We start from the raw sequence: 22,140 nt of genomic DNA, 5'->3' as shown, positions 1-22,140 counted from the left end.
TCTATCGAAACGGTCGCGGCGGCCCTGGCTCAGCCTGTGGTGACTGCACCAGTGGTGGCGACCTCAGGGCCCAGAATCTCCCTGCCTCCTCGGAGGGAGTCTTCCTTTGTGCCCATCGATAGGACCCCCGTGAAACCCTCCGTGGGGAAGAAGGGGGGGCAGGGCGTCGTCGTAGAGTCGGCCTCAACCTCAGAGGAGGAGCTGATCGAGGTCTTAAGCCACGGCCTAGGCGTGGAAGAAGGCCAGCCCGTCGGAATGGACCCCGACGCAGGTGACGACGACGACATCGTCGAGGATACCGACAGGGCCCCTGCTCGCCCGTCGGATTCCCCTCTGCCAGCGCCGCAAGACAACTCGGCGGCCATTTTGTTGGCCTTACAGTCCTTATGCTCCGAGATAAGGACGAGGCTACCGTTACCGACGGAGGAACCTCTCCCGTCGGGGGATCCAGAACCGGGACCTTCTGGTGTTCCCCCTACCAAGAAAAGAAGGATCCATCCACCACCTCCTTTTCAACCGTCGCGCCCCTTCCAGCCCTCCTCCCCGTCCACCCGAGGGGATGATACGGGGACTGACACGGCAGCGACGGGTACGGACGACGAGGCATACGACGAGGATTTTCCGTCGTCGCCTCCCACCAGGGCCTCTCCGCCCGACGAGATCGGATCTTTCCACTCCATGATCTCCAGGGCTTCCGAGCTTTTCCAACTCTGCCCTGAGGAGAAGAAAAAGGAAGGCTTCCTTTATCAGCGGCGCGAGGCCAAGAGGAAGACGGTCCTCGCAGTGCCTCTGTTGGACGACATTTGGGATGAGGGCCTTTCCCTCCTCAAGAACCCTTCCACGACGCCAGCTAGAAGAGACCGGTACGAGAAAAAGTACCGGGTCCCGGACACGGCCCCCCTATGCCTCCGGGCGCAGCCTACCCCGGACTCCGTCGTCTCCGCGGCAGCCAGGAAGAAAGCGGGGGGGGGGTGCGGCCTCCACATCGACTTCCCCGCCGGACGGCGAGGGAAAGAAATTGGATACTATGGGACGTAGAGTCATCTCGTCGGCAGCGACGACGATTAAAGCGGCCAACGCCTTGGCTATCGTGGCCCGCTACGACAGGGAGCTCTGGTACAAGATAGCTCCCCTGCTGGATTTTCTGCCGGACGACAAGAGGGCGGAGGCCCTTGAGATCCTGCAGGAAGGTGAGGTGGCCTCGGACCACGCCATCACCGTGGCGACGGACATCGCCGACACTGGGTTCCGCCAGCTGGGCAACGGCGTTTGCCTTCGACGTCGTGGATGGCTCAAAGCTACGGACTTCCGGCAGGACGTCCAGACCAGAGTCCTGGACATGCCCTTCGACGGGAACAACCTGTTTGGGAAGACAGTGGACGATTCCCTTCAGGCCATCAAGGCGGATACTGAGACGGCCCGGGCCCTTGGAGTCCTGCAACGACGGACGCCCTTTCGGAGCGGCGGAGGCAAGGGCGCCTCCAAAGGTTCCGGCGGCGGTTTCGCTTCCTACCGTCAAGCGGCCCGCTCGTCGTCGCAAGAGGCCTACAGAGGACGAGGCAAGTCTAGCGGACCCCGCCGTCGTCGCCAAGGAGGTCAAGGCGGCAAGGCCGCGTCCAAGCAGGATTGAACCGGCCGTGGGGTCGGGCCCCCACCGAAGCACCCCGGTGGGAGGCCGGCTGGCGGGCTTCGTCAGCGTGTGGGAGTCCATCTCCACCGACCGTTGGGTGCTGGACGCCCTGGCCCGGGGCCACGCGCTCGAGTTTCAAAGAAGGTGCCCGCGCGTCCCCCCCGTGGCCAGGAAAGAACTTCACGTCCCTCAACTTCTCCTGGAGGTAAAGGCGATGCTCAGAAAGGGCGCCATCGAACTCGTCCCAAAGAGGCTTCGGGGCTCCGGAGTCTACTCGAGATACTTCCTCGTGAGGAAGAAGACGGGAGGATGGCGCCCCATCCTAGACCTGCGACGTCTGAACAAGTTCATCAAGGCGCAGAAGTTCCGGATGGTCACCCTCCAGCACGTCCTGGGTCAGCTGGAGGAAGGAGACTTCCTATCGTCGTTGGATTTGGAGGATGCCTACTTCCACATTCCCATCCTAAAGGGGCACCGCAAATTCCTCAGATTCGTGGTCCAAGGGCGTCATTACCAGTTCAAAGCCCTTCCCTTTGGACTACGGTCGGCACCCAGGGTATTCACCAAGTGCCTCGCACCGGTGGCGGCGCAGCTGCGCCGCGAGGGGATTCACGTCTACCCCTACCTGGACGACTGGCTCATCCGCGCCAAGACGAGGGAGCTCGCCGTGGTCCACACGGCAAGGACCGTCCAACTCCTCACGGACCTGGGATTCTCCGTGAACTACGCCAAATCCCACCTGGTGCCCGCGCAAGTCGCACTGTTTCTGGGAGCGAGGCTCGACACAGTGTCCCTTCTGGCCTCCCCGTCGGAGGAGAGGACCAGGACCATCTTGGGCAAGGTGCAACGGATGTTGGTGGCCGACGCGGCCAAAGTGAGGTCCATCAAGTCCCTCCTCGGGATGATGTCTTCCTGCATCTACCTCATTCCCATGTGCAGGCTCCGGATGCGCCGTTGCAAGAATTCCTGGATGCGCGCTGGATCCAGATGACGGGCAGCTTCGAGGAAAGGATCAAGCTCGACGAGAGTTTCCGACGAGCGATACGGTGGTGGGGCACCCGCGCGCATCTGACGGCGGGCATGGACTTCCAGACCCCAGCCCACCAGGAGACTGTGACCACGGATGCCTCCCTGGAAGGGTGGGGAGCGCACACCGAAAATCTGCACGCAAGGGGACTCTTGCTCCCGACGGAGAAGTCCCTGCATATCAACGTCCTGGAGCTCCGTGCAGTGTTTTGGGCCCTCAGGTCCTTCCTTCCGTCCCTCAAGGGCAAGGTGGTGAGGATCTTCACCGACAACACCACCACCATGTTTTACATCAGGAAACAGGGCGGAACCAGGTCCCCAGCGCTGTCCAAGGAGGCGCAGGACCTGTGGCATTGGGCCGTCGCCCAAGGGATTTTTCTGGTGCCGTTTCATCTGGCAGGGATAAAAAACACCATCGCCGACTCACTCAGCAGGGAGCTGCGCTCGTGCCACGAGTGGGAACTACGGCAGGATCTGGTGGATCGCCTCTTCCGACGGTGGGGCACACCCCAGATCGACCTGTTCGCGACGGCGACGAACACCAAGTGCCGGAGGTTCGCCAGCAGGTTTCCCCAGACGAGGAGCATGGGCGATGCTTTCTCGTTCCCCTGGGAGGGCCTGTTCCTCTACGCGTTCCCTCCCTTGCCTCTGCTAATCCGGCTCGTCAACCAGCTCAAGAGGTCACGGTGCAGGATGATCCTCGTCGCACCTGCGTGGCCGAGGCAGATATGGTTCCCGGACCTTCTGGACTTGTCAGCGTCCCCGCCGATCAAGCTGCCGGCGGACGCGGATCTACTCTCCAGGGAAGGAGGCGCCATCCTCCACCACGACCCGAAGTCGCTGAACTTGCAGGCCTGGCTCCTGCAGCGCTAGAGTTTGGAGGATACGACATACCGGCCGATTGCAGAGAGGTTCTTGCAAAGGCCAGGGCGTCCTCGACTCTTAAATGCTACGGACACAAATGGAAGAGGTTCTCTGTCTGGTGCCACGCACAGAAGATTAACCCTCTACGGATTACGGCTCCCCAAGTACTGCCGTACCTGCTGACGCTGGCCAAAGCTGGTCTGGCACACGCGTCCATCAAGATTCATCTTGCTGCGATCTCCCGATACACCAGAACCACGGGGCGGACGTCCTTGTGGTCTCATCGTCTGGTGAAAGAGTTCATGAAGGGACTGTTCAGATCGTTCCCGCCGGTGAAGGCTCCGGCCCCGGCGTGGGAGCTCAACGTGGTGCTGACCAAGCTCATGGGACCTCCGTTCGAGCCTCTGCACTCGGCCCCGTTGAAGTTTCTATCGTGGAAAACAGCTTATCTTGTGGCCATCACCTCCGCACGACGAGTGGGAGAGATCCAGGCCCTTTCCTGCAAGGCCCCGTACTTGACTTTCCACGACACGAGGGTAGTGCTCAGGACGCACCCCTCCTTCATGCCCAAGGTACCGTCGGACTTCCATCTCAACAAACCCTTGGTGTTACCTGTGTTCTTCCCGTCGCCTTCGTCGCCGGCTGAGAGGACTTTGCACTCGCTGGATGTAGCTAGAGCGCTGAAGTTCTACGTGGACCGCACGAAGAGTTTTCGGAAGACGTCACAACTCTTTGTGAACTTTGGACCTGTCAATCAGGGGAAGGCTCTCTCGAAGGCTTCCATCTCCAGATGGCTCTCCGGCTGTATCATGTGCTGTCACCGGTTGGCAAACCGACCGCTGCCTGGCCGTCCGAGAGCCCATTCCACCAGAGCGATCGCAGCTACCACGGCGTTCCTATCTGGTGTGCCCCTGCTGGACATATGCAGGGCTGCTACGTGGAGGTCGACGCACACCTTCACGAAATTCTACTGTGTCGACCGGGATTCCAGGGAGGAGTCCAGGGTCGGCCAAGCAGTGCTGCGCAACCTGTTCGCCTGAGGTGAGCCTGGTGAGGAGGTAAGATGCTTAATGTTGAGTTGATGTGATGCTTAATGTTGAGCCTTTGCCACCTCCCGTGGTTGTGCATGTGTGTACTGCTATGTATTCTTTATTCATGAGCATGTGAATCCATGCCAGACCCCATGCTGGAGAAGGAACAAGTTACTTACCTGTAACTGTTGTTCTCCAGCATGGGTCTGGCATGGATTCACATGCGAACCCTCCCGCCTACCCCTCTGCGGCTCTTCACTTGGTCATACTGCCACTTCACGTGCTTCCAAATCTGAAGATGGCTGCCAGAGGCGGTGCTTAGGTAGAGGGCAGTCATTGGCTGTGGTCAGTATGACGCAGAGACCAGTGATTGGTTATTACTACGAAAGACAGATCAGAAACAAAACTGATACTGGTTTTTTCTTTACCGAGGATTCCCAGCCTGACGACGGGGAATATTCATGAGCATGTGAATCCATGCCAGACCCATGCTGGAGAACAACAGTTACAGGTAAGTAACTTGTTCCTACTCTAAGCTGGAGAACCAACATCACCATTGAATCTTCATGGACAAGAAAACATGTTAAATGTGTTAACAATATTGTCATATTTGTCATATTAACTCGGCATGAACCCTTGTAGTGTATTTATTTTTATTTATTTATTGCATTTATTTTACGCCCAAATCCATAGGTTACCACGGCATAGATTTGAGAATACTTAGTCTTGGTTGTTAGATTACATCAATAAAGTAGTACGGTTTGCAACTGAATACTTAGTCTTGGTCATTACATTTACATCGATGGAGCAGTAGGGCTTGCAGTTTGGGTTTGTATTACCCTTATGAAAGTCACTGAGGTGTACATAGCAAGTTTACAGGCAGATAGAGTTGCTAATGTTTCGCAAAGCAGGTAAGAAGGTAGGGATCAGTGGGTCCATTAGCAGTAGTGATTATTAGAATGGACAAAGGTCGGGCATATGGTTAGTATTTGTCGTAAAGCCAAGTTTTAAGGAGTTTCTTGAATTTGTTCAATGAGGGTTCCTTAGTGATGTTGGCAGAGTGTGTTCCAGATTCTAGGTGCTGCTATGGGGAAGCTGGATCTGGCTGATCTAGAGTTCTTGAATCGAGGGATGAACAAATGCCATTAGATCCAAGTGTTCTTGTGGTGTTTTTCTGGCTTAGGCTTTGGTTGAGATAGCGGGGTGCAGTGCCTGCGATGCATTTATGGGTAAGTGTGAGAGTTTTGTGAATTATTCGTGCTTCTATGGGAAGCCATTGTGCTTCTCTTCTATGTTGTGATATGTGATCTCTTTTCTTTATGCCTAGTGCTGCTTCCAAAGCTTTATTTTGGATTAGTTGCATTTTATTAAGGTTTTGTCTTCAGGTGCCTGTAGCAGTATGTTACAATGGTCTATCTTAGATAGTATAAGGGCTCTGGCTAGGGTAATACAGTTTTGTTGTGTAAGAAATGGTCTACTTAGAGTGATTAAGTTTAGCTGTGTAAGCTGAGGAAGAGGCAAGGGCGTTTGTGTTTACTCATGGTGAGACTGGAATCAAGATAGACGCCTATTGTTTTTACTTACTTAGAGATGGTAATAGGGGTGCCATGGCTTTTTTTTTTAATTTTATTTTTTATTTTTTTATTTCCGTGTATTGTGGGTGAATTTAGCTAATTGGTTTGGAGGGCCTATCTATTTTTTCTCCATTTAAGCAGAGGCTGTTTGCTGCCATCCAATTCTGGATGATGGATTTTTACCTCAATGGTGTCCTGTTCAAGGTTTCCTGATATGAGAATGAGTATTTGTGTATCGTCTGCGAAATTTGTATAGATAACTCTCTTTGCGTCTAGAGCTGCAAAGAGTAATTTCGTGTATGCGTTATAGAGTGTTGGGGAGAGGCAGCAGCCTTGGGGGACTCAGAGTGGGACTGAGATGGGGTCTGCTGCAACATCGCCTATGGCTACTCTGGAAGTGCGGTCCAACAGGAATGAATTTATCCAGGTAGTGGCATCCTTGGAGAAACTGACATTTCTTGCAAGCGTTTGACAGAGTTTTTGATGGTCTACTAGATCAAATGCCGCGGACAGGTCAAGTAACCGCAGTATGCATAGTCGACCTGATTCCCTAACAGTGTCCATCTGATTTTTGAGATCTATTAATGCTGTATCGGTGCTGTGGCCAGGGCGGAAGCCCGACTGTCTTTCTCCTAGCAAGTGGTTATTTTCAAGGTGTGATTGTACTTGAGAATATGCGATTTTGTCTATGATTTTGAGAAGGATAGGGACAGTGGTGATGGGTCGGCAGTTGGTGGGGATGGTGGGATCTAGTGAGGGTTTTTTAAGGAGAGGGGTGACCCATGCTTCTTTGATATTAGGAGGGATGGTGTTGGACTTAAAGGAGGCATTAACAAAGTTGGTGATGGTTTTTGCTAGGATGGGTGCACACTCCTTGACTAGTTTGGCAGGGAATGAATCTCCTTTACAATTTGAAGGTTTTAGAGAGGCTATGGTTTTTAGTACTTGCTCTGTGGTAACCGTGGTGAGGTGAAATTCGGGAGTATCCAAATTGGTATCTACTGTGGTCAGGGCAGATGGCTTCACGGTGGTAGCTAATATTTCTTTTTGTGAGATCATTTTATTTTGCAGGGTGGTTATTTTGGTGGCCAACGCATCCTGAATGTAGGTACACCAAGCTTTATTAACTTTGGTTATTATCAGAGGGGGGATAGGGGTTTCTAGGTCCTTAATGATTGCAAATCATTCTTTACTGTTTGAGGCGGCATTGGTGATACGCATATTTAAGGAATTTGCTTTTTGGGTGTATACTTCATCCTTGTATAGTTTAGAGATGCGCTGAACTTCATTTATGGTATCGCTGGTGGGGGTTTTTCTGTGAAGATGTTCTAGTGATCTTTTCCTTTTTCTGAGTTCTCTGAGGTTTTCGTTCAACCAAGTTTTGCTTCGTTTGGGTTGTTTAGGTTGGAGTGGGGCTATTACATCTATAGCTGTCTTTAGGCAGGTATGGTAGTGCAGAGAGATGGCCTCTGGATTAGAATATTCTGGTTGCTGCGTGTTGATATGTTTAATCAGTAGTGGCGTAAGGTTTTCCTGCGTTAGTTTCCTTGAGTCACGCATTAATGTGGGTAGAGCGATGGTGGCTGGTGGGGTCTTTGCGTATGATGATATTAAATCTGATGAGCCTGTGATTAGTCCAGGTCATTTCTAAGATGTCTTCTATAAGTATTGTGCAATTTAGTGTCAGAATCCAATTCAGGATCCTGCCTTTAGTGTGTGGGAGCGTAGACATCAGGTCAAGTTCGTAGCGACATGGAGCAGGTTTCCACATTTGAAGGACTTTTGGGGTGGGTTACAGCCTTGAGGTGCACCCAACAGAGGTGTAAGAGGCCCGTGAGTGGGCAGAGGAGGAAGCAAGGTGTGGCAGAGGAGTCAGGGAGGTGCTATTACGAGTAGCAGGAGAAGGAAGTAAGTTGATAAGACGCGGGAGACGCAGATCAAAAGGGAGGAGATTGGGCTGAGGGCCCTGGACCAAGATGGTGCCTTTCAGGTAGACATTAATTATTACCTTGGAGGAGTGGAAGGAGGCCAAGAGGGCCTCCCACCGAGTGCCACCATTAATGGGAGAGGAAGAGATAGGAGAGAGAGAGGCAAGACCATATGGGGGGGTCCATAGGTTTGGTGCAGGGACGACAGAGGATGCTGGTGAGAGTCTGTCTGGAGGAAGCACTGATGTAGGTATCGGCGATAGGGAGGACTGGGTTGGAGACTAGCATGTCCTGCTTGAACTTCTTCCTTCCAGACCTAGTGAGAGGGATAGGAAATGAGATAGAATAGCAGTTAGAGAAGATGGTAGGAATGGAAAGCACCATAGAGGGTGCGAGGAGACGAGGACGAGGAGGGAATGAGAAGAGAAAGGAGAGACGCACAGGCTCACGCTGCAACGCAGGCAGCACAACAGAGAGGGGGCCTCACGGAAGGCGAACTGCTTGCCCAACTGGCTGCACATCAGTTGAAGGCTGAGAAATGATTCGAAACAGACTTGGAATGGCTAATTGTTTCTCAAGAAAAACCTAACATCCCATAGGGAGTTCTCCAACCGTACATGGTGGGGGATTTCTTTTTGAACTTCAGTTCTAGTGGGGGGATGAATTAAAACTATGGTGCCTGGGACCCTTGTTAAAAGGAGTGAAGAGGAATGGGAGCCACCCCCTCCTACTAAATCTTCTCATGACATGGAAGAAGGCCAGGAAACACTGCAATCACCCATTCTATTCCAGACGAATTCCCAACGGACCTATGATTGACAAGTATGTTGAGAGGTATCTGCTCAGCCAGCCATACCGACCTGTGGCAGTGCAAACCTATCCCTGTGTGGATGAGGATCCACAGGCCATGATCAGGGACACCTCTATTGACAGCCTTGAATAAGCACCAAGGAGCCATGCTGCTGACGTTGTTGGAGACACCACGACATAGCAGCATTAGACATGAAGCACACATGACATAGCAGCATTAGACATGAAGCACACATGCCATCCGAACTTCAGGGCACAAACACACACTTGAATACATGAAGAACACAAGCGTACAGTTATATAGTTAGAGGACAGATACATATACATACTGTAATTGCTTTTATTATTTTGCCATTAGCCAAAAGCAGCAAGGCACAAGAGATCCTGAGCACAGATTGCAGATGCTTACATGCGAATAACCCTATGAAACTGCAGGAACATCTATGGGACCTGATGGAACAAAGTAGACTAACGTATGGACATATAGTATAGTATGGACACTGTAGAAACTGCATTATAAGGTTCAGGAAAATTACAGCGGGCCTCAGAGCAAGAGAGAAGCTGAGCTGATTCAGGCTCCAGGGAGAGTGAGATGTGAGACAGGAGCCGCAGCCAAGTCCAAGAGATACGGATGAAATTCCAAAACAGATGACAAAGGGACCAGCTGCAGAAAAGACTAATCCTCATAATTCAGAGCTGCATAGTTAAAATGTGTGGTCTCTGAACACGTGATGTGGCTGAAGCAGACAATGGACACTGAGCAGAGGTGGGAAAGGAGCATTGGTCCCAGGCTGCCATACACAGACAGCGACAAGTATGCAAGAATATGCAAGTGTTGCGTGGATCAGGAGAGCACTCTCATGAGCTAAGGTGGTACACACAAGTTGCAATGCAGACACAGTCATCTTGTTACCTTGAAGAGTTACACAGCGAGCTGAGAACCTTTGCGGGTCCCAGGCCTGGGGACATCCGCTCTAGCCAACCACAGTTTAGTATCGTAGGTGGCTAGCAATGGGCAAGAACCAATGGTAAATCCACCACACTGCAACATTGTTATAGTAACTTGGGGATGGACCAAGCCAGCCACCTGACATGCGAGGGCCAGTAGAGTAACATCTATATAGTTCACTATAGGTAGTAGAATAGTCAATACCCATTTGTGTGTCCAAATGGGTTTTCTGGAGAAGGGCCCAGGTTGTGACATCATGCTGACGCCAGTGGGTAGTAAAGCCAGCCTGCGAGTTGAGGAAGAGTGAGACGTGCATGGATTTTCTCTGTTCCTATGCTGATCCCTGTTGGCTTTGCCTGTAATAAACCACAGTTTGAACTTGCCGTCGACTGAGTCATCCTGGGGGGGGGGCATAGTTAGGCCCTTCAAGTCTGCGGACTTCCAGTGTCCCTCTGGCATACCTGGGGGTCCTCCCCAACAAGTTGGTAGCAGAGAGGGTGGTTGGCTGTGCCAGCCCGGAACCAGGTCATCTCCTTCGCCGCCGATCCTAAGAGACTGCATGACCCTTGCATATTTTGTGAAGATGGGGAAAACGTGTGCCTGTGTAAAGGCCGTCAGGAGCACCTTGGAAATCATCCTGGCTGAAGTCAGCGAGTTGTCCTGGAAGACCAGGACAGGGAGGTGAGCGCCTTGAGGAGGAGTCGGCAGCCGAGCAGTGCCAGCAGACAACGGAGTGTAAGTATTGACCCGGTCTAACAGCAGTTGTGGGTGTGGGAGGGTATTGAGTATTGTGAAGTATTGTTTAGTATTCTCTAGCATTGTTAAATGTAGTAGGGACAGGAGTAGAGGTAGAAGTCCTTCCATGTTTAGGGTACATTCGGTTTTAGAGGTAAAAGTTTCTGGTGACTAACCTAGACTATTGACTCGAGGGCATGGATGACAGAAGATATGTAAATAACGGTATTTCTGTGGGTTGGGCATTGTAGCTTGGGTCCTAGATGGCGGTATCCCCGTAAGGGTTAGCAAGGGAGCTACCCTAGTTTGCGGAAGTTGAGTCGATTGGTTAAGTCTCCTGGAGTGAGACGTTTGCCTTGCTAGGCAACACAGCAGGCGCAGTTCGATCACAAGAGAATATTGGTATAATCTGCCTCAAGGCGGGAAGACAGCTGTGGGGATTTTGTGTGATTTGGAAGTAATAGGCTACTACGGTGGGCACACAGTATTAGTTTTATCTTGTTCAGATTCGAGGGTCATTGACCGTAGCACAAAAATGAACACTGACTTGACATCGAGGAGGCTGAGTTTTGCAGATTTCTGAATGTAAAATGGACATAGGTTCTGACAACGAGGACGGCTACAGTGGGGACGAGAGGGGGGAGCAGTTCTAATAACAATCAACGGGGACAGGGTCAGACAAACTGGTGTCACAGGAGTTTAGGAGACACACGGGGAGAAATGGGGGCAGGTCAGAAGAACAGGCAATGTGGACGAGTGACTTGCATATCCAACATGACCCCACTACGTATATCGATAGGCTCAGAGACCCCTCATGACGAGGACGAAGGAAAGGGGAGACCGCAAAGGCTTGTTCAAGGGAACGGTTGACGAGGAGGTATGACGACAGCAGGAGAGTGGCTATACTAGAACTGATACATGTATGAGCCGGCGTCGAGAGCATCGACAAGTAAGACTGACTAGATGGCCACATGAGGAGGAGACCATGTTCACGCAGATGCCCTTATTAGAGGGAGGAGGGGTGCGACCTCTGTATGTACCATGGGAAGTACACAGACAAGGAGAATGTGAAGTGTAGGTTACCACTGTTGAGTGCAGGGGCTGGGAAATTGATATACGAGATGGTGAAAATGACAGCAGGACATAGGTTGGCTGTGGGTGACGTAAAGGGACTTCTAGCGTCAATATTAGGTGACGCACCTGATGACGTATGGAAAAGGAAGGTGTTCCCAGGGGTGATGACACATGTCGGTTCACCATTCGCAAACTGCAGAGCAGCAGTATGGCAAGCATTGAGGACACAATACCCAGATACGTCAGACATTGGGGCGATTACATCACGGAAAATGAGGGAAGACGAAGACCCTGTGCTGTACATTAAGGGGATTCAAGAGCTTTGGCACCTTGAACCTTGAGTGCTTTCGGACAAAACAGTAGCAATATTCTATCACATACTAGTACAGGGGCTACCAGACCAAGTTCAGAAGAGTTTATGGAAACTAGTAGGGATGGAAGCAAGGGGGTGGCCCGAGATACAACTCACAATAGTTCACCATTGCAGACTATGGCAGGAGAATATTAAGAAAAAAGAGGAAGATGGGAAGATGGACGAAGCACAATGAGTGCCGAGAAAACTGTCGAAGTATGCGATGGAAGGGGGAAGATGTACAGTAGTCTGCATAGTCTCCTGTCTGTAGGACATCTGCGAGGAATGTGGCTCGGTTGACAACTCTGCACCTTACTATCTTCAGACCCACATTCAATAGTATCACCTCATACCCTCATGCTCTTTGTGTAGTCGGAGTGCTTTTTGGCCTCTGCAGTATTGCAAAGAGGGTGTGCTCCACATAAAGAATGGTGGCCCACCCCATGGTTACTGCTGCTGAATTCTCCACTGCGAATGGGCCAGTTGCCAAAACTTGTTCTCACAGATAGTGTCCTCTCATTACTAGGTCAAGTTGCCCACTGTAGTAAGCTTTTGTATCAGTACTGCCTTCATCACTACACCGTCGGTGTGAGAGAACAGGACAATTCCTTGTTGTAGTCTGGGATCCCTAGCGCTGGTGCTGTGCTTATTGCTTACTTCAGTTCCTCGAATGCCTATCATCTCAGAGGTCCATGTCAGTATCTTGTTCCCTTTCTGCGCAGCACCCAAGAGTGGCCTTGTGTATCTGCTGTAATCAAAGACCCATGCTCTGCAGTACTTGCATAACCCTAAGAACTGTTGCATTTCCCTCACTGTCGTGGGCTTAGGTGTCTTGCGTATTGTCTCTGCTCTCTCTGGGGTGAGCTGTCGGCCATTTTGGGATATCGTCTGTCCAATGTATAGCACTTCCTACTGCCAGTACTGTAACTTGGCCTTGTCCACCTTGTATCCCTTGTCGGCCAACATAGTCAGCATGTGTACTGAGTCCTTTCTACACTGCTCGTCTGTCGCGCTGCAGATCAAAATTCCATCTACATATTGCAAAACTGTACTCTCCATCTGTATGTTGTTTAGGTCCATCTGCATCACTCTGTTAAAGATAGATGGTGACTTGCAGTACCCTTGTGGTAAACAAGTGTGTTTCCACTTCTGGTTTCTATACATAAAGCTGGTCAAGTCTTGTGAGTCTTGGTGTAGTGGTACTAAGAAGAATGTATTCTTCAAATCACTGACCATGAAGCAGGTACCTTCCGCCGGGATGCTGCATAAAATTGTTGCCGGGTTTGCAACTAAAGGATATTTTGCTTCTACAATATGGTTAAGAGGCCTTAAATTCTGTATGAAACGCCGTGACCCCCCCCTTTTCCTTGCACACTGGGTACACCGTAGTGTTACATGGGGATTCTGAGGGTACAATAATGCCTCTCTCAATCAGGGCTGTGCATATCTCATAAATGCCCTCTTCTGCTTCTTTGGTTAGGGGATAATGCTTTACTCTGGGTAAAATTACTCCTGGCTTCAGCTTGATCTTCACTCCCCCTATGCTCTTTTTGCAACTCAGGTCATGATGACTTGTAGTCCGTGGGGTGCTGGGTACCTTGGCCATGTTCTCCTTCCAGAATGGTTGTGGTGCCTCCAGCGACTATTGCCAATCTCTATGGTACTTCCCTGTAGTGTATTTGTAACCAATAGTTCAGACTCATTTCAAACACCATCTCTATTTCTATCCTTACTTCCCTGGAAATCTCTTCATCTGTCACTGTGGTCAACCTGCATCCCTCCGCCACTGTGATTACTGCTCTTCATGCCTGTCCTGTCTCATCCATCCATCCCATGTACTGCAATCCAATCCTATCTTGCAACCACTGTCTTTATTTCTATTGGGACTATGGTTGCTTCTTCCTCGTCCATGGGTAGCTCGGGCCTGAATAGGTACTCATTTGGAACTCGCCACATCGTCCCTGAAATCCCTGGCAGCCATGCAATGGCAATATCAGTTCCATACTGCAACATCTGAGTCCACTTGCACCCCCTCTGTACCTTGTGTCTACAATAGGCTTGAGCAATCTGTCTTACATTGAGCATGTGTATTCCTGGTGTGGAGCACACTGTTCCCTTTTCTGTGAATGAGATGGTCAAGTTCAGTCTGTTCATAATGTCTCATCCCAGTATGTTTACAGGTGTCTGTCGATAGTAAAGCATAGGTAGTGATCTCCTATAGAAGGTAAGGTATTGTCTGTAAAAGGAACCACTTCCCGAGCCCCAGAGAATCCTTGAGTGTTCATGGCATCACCTGACAATGTAAACGCTCCTTCCATAATGCAGGACCTAGTCATCCCTGTGTCAAGTAGAAAGAAAAACGTGTTGTCACCTACCACCGCCCCTATGAAAGGTTCCTCCTCAGGGTTGGGTGTGATCCACAGGATGGGACACATCAAGTTTGTCTGTGGGCTGTCAAATTGAGGGTACATGCACATCCCATTCCCTGTAAAGGGGTTGATCCCCCACCATGGGAACTCCTCCCACCATGGTAACTCCTCCCAATAGTCTGACGGGGACTGTTGCCACTGTGTCCACGTGTGCTGGTGCATCATTGCTCTGTCTGTGCTAATTGTTGTGTGTTGCCTTGAATCTGTGGTGCTTGTAGATACTGTGATACTGGTGCTTACAACTGTGGCACCAGCATTTGTGCTGGTGGTGCTAGTGGCATCTGTTGATATGTGCCCTGCATCTGTCCTTGTTGCTGCTGATCCTGTGCATAATTGTCCTGGTCTCCTTGATAGGGCTGCTGGCCCCGCCCTTCCCAATTCTGCTGCATCCCCCTGTACCTGCACACTCTTGAAATGTGTCCTGTCTGCCCACAGGGCCAACACTGTGATGGCTCTCTCCCTTGTCCCTGGAACCCCCCCGTAAAATCTCCTGGGTTCTGCTGCATCTGTTGCCCATATCATCGAAACCGAAACCCCCCCCCCCCCCCCTGGTTGTGATGCATCTATGGTCCAAAGCCATGCCTTCTCTGTTGTCCCCCCCCCTCCTCGGAACCCTTGCTGTGTGCCATCCCGTCCCATGAACCCTCCTCCCATGGGCGGTGCAAATTGCTGTGGTTGCGGCTGCTGTGCCTGTGGGGTGGGGCTGGGTCCGACCACCATTTAACACCCCATGAGGTGGTGATGTGATGGCACATGTATCTTCCCCTGGCTCCTCCCACAAGATCACTGAAAGATTGTGAGAATAGTGCGGATGTTTTAGGAAAAGAGATTAACTATTATGTTACTTCCTTGGTCGCTAGTGATTCTTTTATCTCTCGCCAGATAAGACGACACTGGGAAGGCACAGAAGACCGCAAAGAAAGCAACAAAGACAGTGCACCACAAGACTCTGGACTGAAACAACCTGTGAGTGTGGGGGACATTGTCCTCCTGTGTAATTTTGTTGTCAAACTAGAGGGTAAGACCGTCTGGAACCACTTGGCTGATGTCAAGCCTTACAAAGCAGCTGCCTCACCTGGCAACAAAGTCACCTTGACCAACAAGGCCAACGTTCAGCACCTCAAGGAGCTACAAGCGCGTACTGAACTTACATGACCGAGAGAAAGGCTACCCATGATCAGGCGCTCATGAACAGCATAAGTTGAGACTAGAATACTTTTGGACATAGATTAGGGCACACTGTTATTTTTCTTTTCCACACACATAGTCTACGTGAAAGCCGATGTAACTGTTGATGCTTGTGTATATTCATTTTGCCCATCACCCAGATACTTTCTTCAACCAATTTTTCCAAGCTGTAAGGAGACCCAGCAGATTCCGAGCCCTATGCCCTGGGGGTATACTATCTTGCTTTCATAGAATATTTGGCCCAAACATATGCACACCTTGAACAGGGTGGTCCCCCTGTACTTGCCACTCTGAGAGACCCATCAGTAAGGAAATTGTGGGACGAGGTGTTTGCCTTTGCCATTAGTGATTACCTGATCCATGGGGCTTAAGGGAATTTACAATACTAACACAATAACGCACTTCTTTGCGCATTTCAGGCAGGCAACTATATCTTCAAGCTACAAGGATCAAGCAGCGTAAGTGAAAATGAATGACCTATTAAAAATGTGATGATTTTGTTGGTGTTACTTATTCCTAGCAGTGTTATTATATTTGTATTTTGGAAAATAACTTGGGTTGCTAGTGCTACTGCTGTACCCTCTACTAACATCCCCCCAACCCGAGCAGATGGAACGACCATGTCAGGTGGATGGGAGAACACTGCTGATAAGGTAAGCTCAGTGTTGACACAGACATGAAAGAGGTTGACATGTATCTCACCGACCATGCTCGAGTGTCTAATAACGTGGTACAAACACATGACAAAAGTAGGTAAGGAAACCACAGAGGAGAGCTGCTATGTCTGCTCTTTAATCCCCTATGCAATGAGTGCCTCCAGAATGTTCATAGCAACTGACATACCCGCAGCAAGAGCACAATGCCTAATGTATCTCTCAATGGTGCAAACTCGAGGAAGACGGCCATTTTGAGATGTCCAAAGCAACGTTTCCGTATGAAGTTAATTACATAAAAACATTAGACATGATGAACAATCATTGGCAGCTAGATGATGCTATACAGTACATAACTGATGGACCTGACAAAGGAGAAACAAAGATTATCACCTTTGCCAAGAGTGAGGGAGACGGGAGAAGAACCTGTTTGTTGGGAAAGACCACAGATACTAGTGTATGGCCAAGTATACACAAACGATGGATGGCAAGATGGAGTGGTGGGAAGCAAATCACTGACACTTGCTCAGTCACCACTAATCAAGGTACAGGAAGAAAACGACAAGTGCCAGAAGAAATGGGAAGCAGGTGCAAAGTTACTGACATGGGTGGAACATGAAGCTGGTCCGATGCCGCTAATTCCTCTGAAGACACCAGCACTGTGCTATCGGAACAATGGTGAAGTTGGCAAAAATGTTGGGTGCAGAAGCATTGAACAACCTGTAGCTATGAAAGCAGGAACAGCAGTACTGATGGATCATTAGTGGGTATGCGGATCGAGGCATACGAGTAGCTGCCCCCTGAATGGGGAGGAGTTTGCTCGTTAGTGCACATCACATGCCTTCGCTGGTTGTGCCAAGGAAGGATGTGAAGCTCTGAGTTCCTGAAAATGGACAACAAACGAAAGAAGATACTGATTTAAAGTGGCACCAACTGCCAAGACAGAAGTCAGCAGAATTGAGCAGAGTCAAGAGAAGAGGACACTACTTCTTAGGAGCATCAGAAGCGGCATTAGACAAAGTTCCAGCAGAACACAGGCTGTTCAACTGGATGCAAATGTTCTCTGCATCAATAATACCATCTGTATAGACATACACAAATGCAAAGTGGTTACAGATTACCTGCTGGGAGCTGATGGTAACCATTAATTGTACAGTGAATGGGTTCAACGCCATAAAGGAAGAGCTCAGAGCAATAAGGTTGGTGGCGCTCCAGAAAAGAGATGTTCTGGACCTCCTCACAGCTATGGAAGGTGGAGTTTTCGCAAGAATAGGGAGTTCCTTTTGCACATTCATACCTGCCAACAACGAAGATAACGGAACTCTATCTGATGCAGTGGCACAACTGGAACAGATGCATGGCAAGATAGAAGAAGTAGCAAGGGAGACAGGAAAGGACCAGAGCTGGATAGCGTATATATGGTCATGGATGCCATCATGGCTGTTAGATGGACTATGGATGATAATGGGAGCACACCTGGTGGCAGCAACATCGATGTATGGGATCAGAATCTGCATGGCCAAATGCAAGAAAACAGCACAGGAGGCTACCAAAATTCAGATAATGATGGATGCGAACATAGGAGGAGCAAAGGACGAGATTGTGGCAGAAAGGGACAGGCTCAGAGAAAGAACTGCAGAATGCCAACTATTCCCAACTGAATCCATGAAGCTGGACAACCCATTCGATGCAAAGTACTATGAAGGTAAGTGGGTTTGGTGTAACCCCGAAGGAGTGTGCAGTTACGTGAACTGGTTGTTCGATGACCACACCAAACTACTATGGGCAGCTCGGAGGAATAACAAAAATATGGCAGCCAAGAGCAAAAGGACTGTCATATAAGGATGTGGTTGACAGGTTGACCAGAGGGGGGACTGAAGAGGCATGGGGAAGCCTCCCACCCCATCCTCCTACTAAATTCATGACATGGAAGAAGGCCAGGAAACACTGCAATCACCGATTCTATTTCGGACGAATTCCCAACGGACCTATGATTGACAAGTATGTCGACGGATCTGCTCAGCCAGCCATACCGACCCTGGGCAGTGCCAACCTATCCCTTTGTTGAGGATGAGCCCCACGCCATGATCAGTGACACCTCTATTGACAGCCTGGTCTAAGCACCAAGGAGCCATGTTGCTGATGTCGTTTGAGACACCACGACGAAGCAGCGTTGGACATGAAGCACATGTGCCATCCGCACTTCGGGACACAAACACACACTCGAATACATGAAGAACACGAGCGTACAGTTCTATAGTTAGAGGACAGATACATATACATAATGTCATTGATTTTATTATTTTGCCATTAGCCAAACGCAGCAACACAAACGCAAGGCACAAGAGATCCTGAGCACAGCTTGCAGATGCTTACATGCAAATAACCCCATGAAACTGCAGGAGCACCTATGGGACCTGATAGAACCAAGTGTGACTAACTTGTGGAAATTTAGTATAGTATGGACACTGAAGATGTAGTATTATACGGTTTAGGAAAATTACAGCAGGCCTCGGTGCAAGAGACGAGCTGAGCTGATTCAGGCCGGACAAAGAGCAAGACGTATGAGGCAGAATCTGCAGCCAAGTTCAAGAGATACGGATGACAATCCAATCCACAGAGGACAAATGGGCCAGCTGCAGAAAAGACTAAAAAAATCCTCATAATTCAGAGCTGCACAGCTCATATTCATTGTCTCTGAACGCGTGGTGTGGCCGAAGCAGACAATGGACAGCCAGCAGCAGTGGGATAGGAGCTCTGGTCCCAAAACCACCAGACGCAGACAGCGACAAGTATGCAACAAGTGCCCTAGCACTTATTAGTTCAACATACCATAATTGTGCATGTAATATTATTCGGAGGCAGTGGCTCAAATTAATCTGCCTTTGGAACCCATCACGAGCCTGATTCGAGGTTCAAGGAGTCGTAAGCAAATAAAGTTAGCTACAACATGTATTGTCGAGACAGCCTTCTCAAATTAGCTGTATCATCGATTTTTATTCGTTTTTAGTTACATAACGTAAAATATTGTAATGCTAATTATTAAATTCTTAGCAATTTTACATATGTTTTTAATTATAGATAAAGCGCAAAACAATACTACCACAATGGTGAGCGGTACAATGTGTGAATACTGCTAATTTGATCAAAGACGGTATTTATGGGCATTGTTATGAATACAGTGAGCAGTTCATAAAACAAATTGTCACAATTAAAGACAAAAATAAGCATAGTGCAACATCAACATTGTGTATGTGTACGTGTCCTTGTCATAGACCTAACATAGGTCGGGCTGCAGGCAAAAAGTGCCCAACCCTGGTCTACGTCGGGGAAGGAATCCCTAGATGTAATGTGCACTCTACAAATAGGTGGTTGCTGGGTCCATGGATGTTTCGGCTACAGTTCTGAAGGGACCCTCGTTTGTGGAAACAAGGCACAATCACCACACACTAACTGATACGCCAGACACGAGGTTGTATTCCCAAAATCTAGGGTTTATTGCAAAGCAAATAGTCTCAGTTGGCCAACTGGTCCCACGCCCCGTGACGTGTGTCTACCAGACCTCGGGGGACGCAAGAGAGAGAGAGATTCATACAACAGTTACATATATACAAAACAAGCATCTAGTAATCAGTAGTGTCACAACTTATACCACCCCTACTGCATTTCCTTTAAACTAGGCACGATGATTGACAATGGTGACGAGTATGACACCTTCAAACATTAATTTAGTAACAGTTTGCAATTTTGTAAGCTCACAGACATAAGTCTGTTTTAAAGAACACAATGCTTCTGTTTCTACAACCAAGCTGTGCGTAGGGAGAGACACATTCCAGGCCTTGTTATCTCCTCGTTTCTATTCGTGTACTGGGGGTCAACTTGCTCTCCTGGGCTCAGGGAAGGGGGGCTGCAAAGAATAGCATAATTCAAGTCATTTAATGTTCGCTCTAGCATTTCTACTGTGCTTACCGAGACTAGCTGGCACCTGCTGTACTGATTAAACTGCCTTGCTGCTCACTCTCCAAGGATATGCGAGGGAGGGGACCGGCCATTTCTGTCTGGGTTACTGCGTTATGTTTCAACATGCCACTCGCGGCCTTGCATTGTGCACCAGTGATGCAGAATAATATTACAGCAAAGCAGTTTTACATGAGGCAAAAAGGCAACCTTAGAGAAAATGAGAAGAAAACAAAATGGTGATTTCAGTCACCTTAAAATGGCTGCACCATGGTTAAGCTTTTGCTACACCTTTCTATTACTAAACACATGAGGCGGTTGGTTTCCGGCCAACAAAGTATAGTGCCTTACGATCGAGGGGGTGTCTATTCTTTCTGGACTGACAAAACCCTCCTTTTGGCCGTATGCCAAACACCTCATCCAGACATTGCATCCTCCTCCGACCAAGTATCTGAATCAGATTCTGAATATTGCACACTAATGGGCTCATCTTCATTATCGTCAATATCAATTGACATGAATTCTTTTACTGTTTTTGATTCATCATTACCATGAGTATTTGATTTCATAGTGCTCTTTTTTTTCTATCATATGTACACACTCTTCACTCATTTCAGTGCATATTATCGGTAGGCAATGTATGAAACAACATGTCATGAATATTCCTAGTACTGCTACTAGGATTGCAAATAGTTTCCATCCCCATGATCGTAACCCTTCCCAGAACCAGGAACTTATGTTCAACTCCCAACCTCCTTCAGGGGGGTGAAGGTCATAGCTCAAGACGTGCAATTTTCTCATCGCTTCGAAAATCGTGGGGGGGAGTCACTTACAAATACGCAACACGCTGATCCCACGATTTTGCAAACGCTGCCGCGATCATCCAGAATTATATCTAGCACCATTCTATTTTGCAGTGACATTAATCTAGTTCCTTTTTCCTCGAGGGTCACATTATATAATATATCTGTTGTTCCATTTATGTTTCCTCTAATATTCTGGACAGTCTTCTTATATTATAAGAGTTTATTGCTTGGCCCCAGAATGGTATGAATGATTTTGCTTTATCCTCTGCAATCAAACCTCCTTCATCATTTCGTCGAGGTCCTGGCCTGGCCAATTTGGCTAGGTCTGCTGTTCTTGAAAGGAACAACCCAGGGAATAGAAAGCCTAAGTAACAAGTACCTCCCCAGTTTCTAGGTAACCAGGGATATGCTTTTTCTCCACATATAAAATAAACAGGATCTCCTACATAAATTGGCTCAACCTCCTTATCAAGGAATGCTATGTTCATGCATCTAGTGAATGTCCCCACCTGGAAGGAGCCCTTCTTTCTCAAACAAAAAGGGACAGAACGTGGATTATAATTTACTGTATAGGAAGGGGGCACTGCATCTTTATTTCCTTCTGGGTACATGTGAAACGTGATCACAGATGATTTATAGGGCACCGACAGTCTGTCTTGTGGCATTATCACCAGTGTAATCAATCGTGCTTTATGAAATATAGAACAACCTACTGGTTTCATAATGATCTCTTCAAATTCATTCATGTTTGTTTTGTCTAGGTGACCAGTCTCACTTTTGTTCCATTTCCCATAATATAATGCACTCACAAGAGGCGTAACATGCAGAACTCAAGGGCTGCACATACCAACCAATCCCCTTACCACCATGCTGTGGCAAGTGGGCACAAACCCAGCAATTATTTTTCCTTAATATTGAGTGTGTCATGTTCATTGTTAGCAGTAATGTGTTATTCCCATGCCCTTCCTTATGTCTCTTCCATTGGGGATAAGGTGTAGGAAATCACATGAACTGGGCTTTCCGTTGTGGAAATGTTTATAACGGGCAAGAGTACTTCTAATGGGTGCATTTCTTCCTAGTACCATAATACCAATACTGTCATTATTGGGGCCAATATACTCATTATACACATTA

General features: G+C 48.9%; 1 long non-coding RNA gene across 1 annotated transcript in view; it reads left to right on the top strand.

The window, feature by feature from the left end:
* Positions 1 to 19,450, top strand: part of LOC138510423 (uncharacterized) — a 58,754-nt gene extending 39,304 nt beyond the window's left edge. Inside the window, exon 3 of the long non-coding RNA XR_011280384.1 lies at positions 15,285 to 19,450. This is a non-coding gene — a long non-coding RNA (uncharacterized lncRNA). The remainder of the gene's footprint in view (positions 1 to 15,284) is intronic.
* Positions 19,451 to 22,140: the final 2,690 nt, after the last annotated feature.

Source organism: Ambystoma mexicanum, chromosome 6p, assembly GCF_040938575.1.
Source record: "Ambystoma mexicanum isolate Mex_15411 chromosome 6p, UKY_AmexF1_1, whole genome shotgun sequence".
NCBI lineage: Eukaryota > Metazoa > Chordata > Amphibia > Caudata > Ambystomatidae > Ambystoma > Ambystoma mexicanum.
The sequence above is the reverse complement of the archived record's forward strand: the minus strand, read 5'-3'. Positions and strand labels throughout refer to the sequence as shown.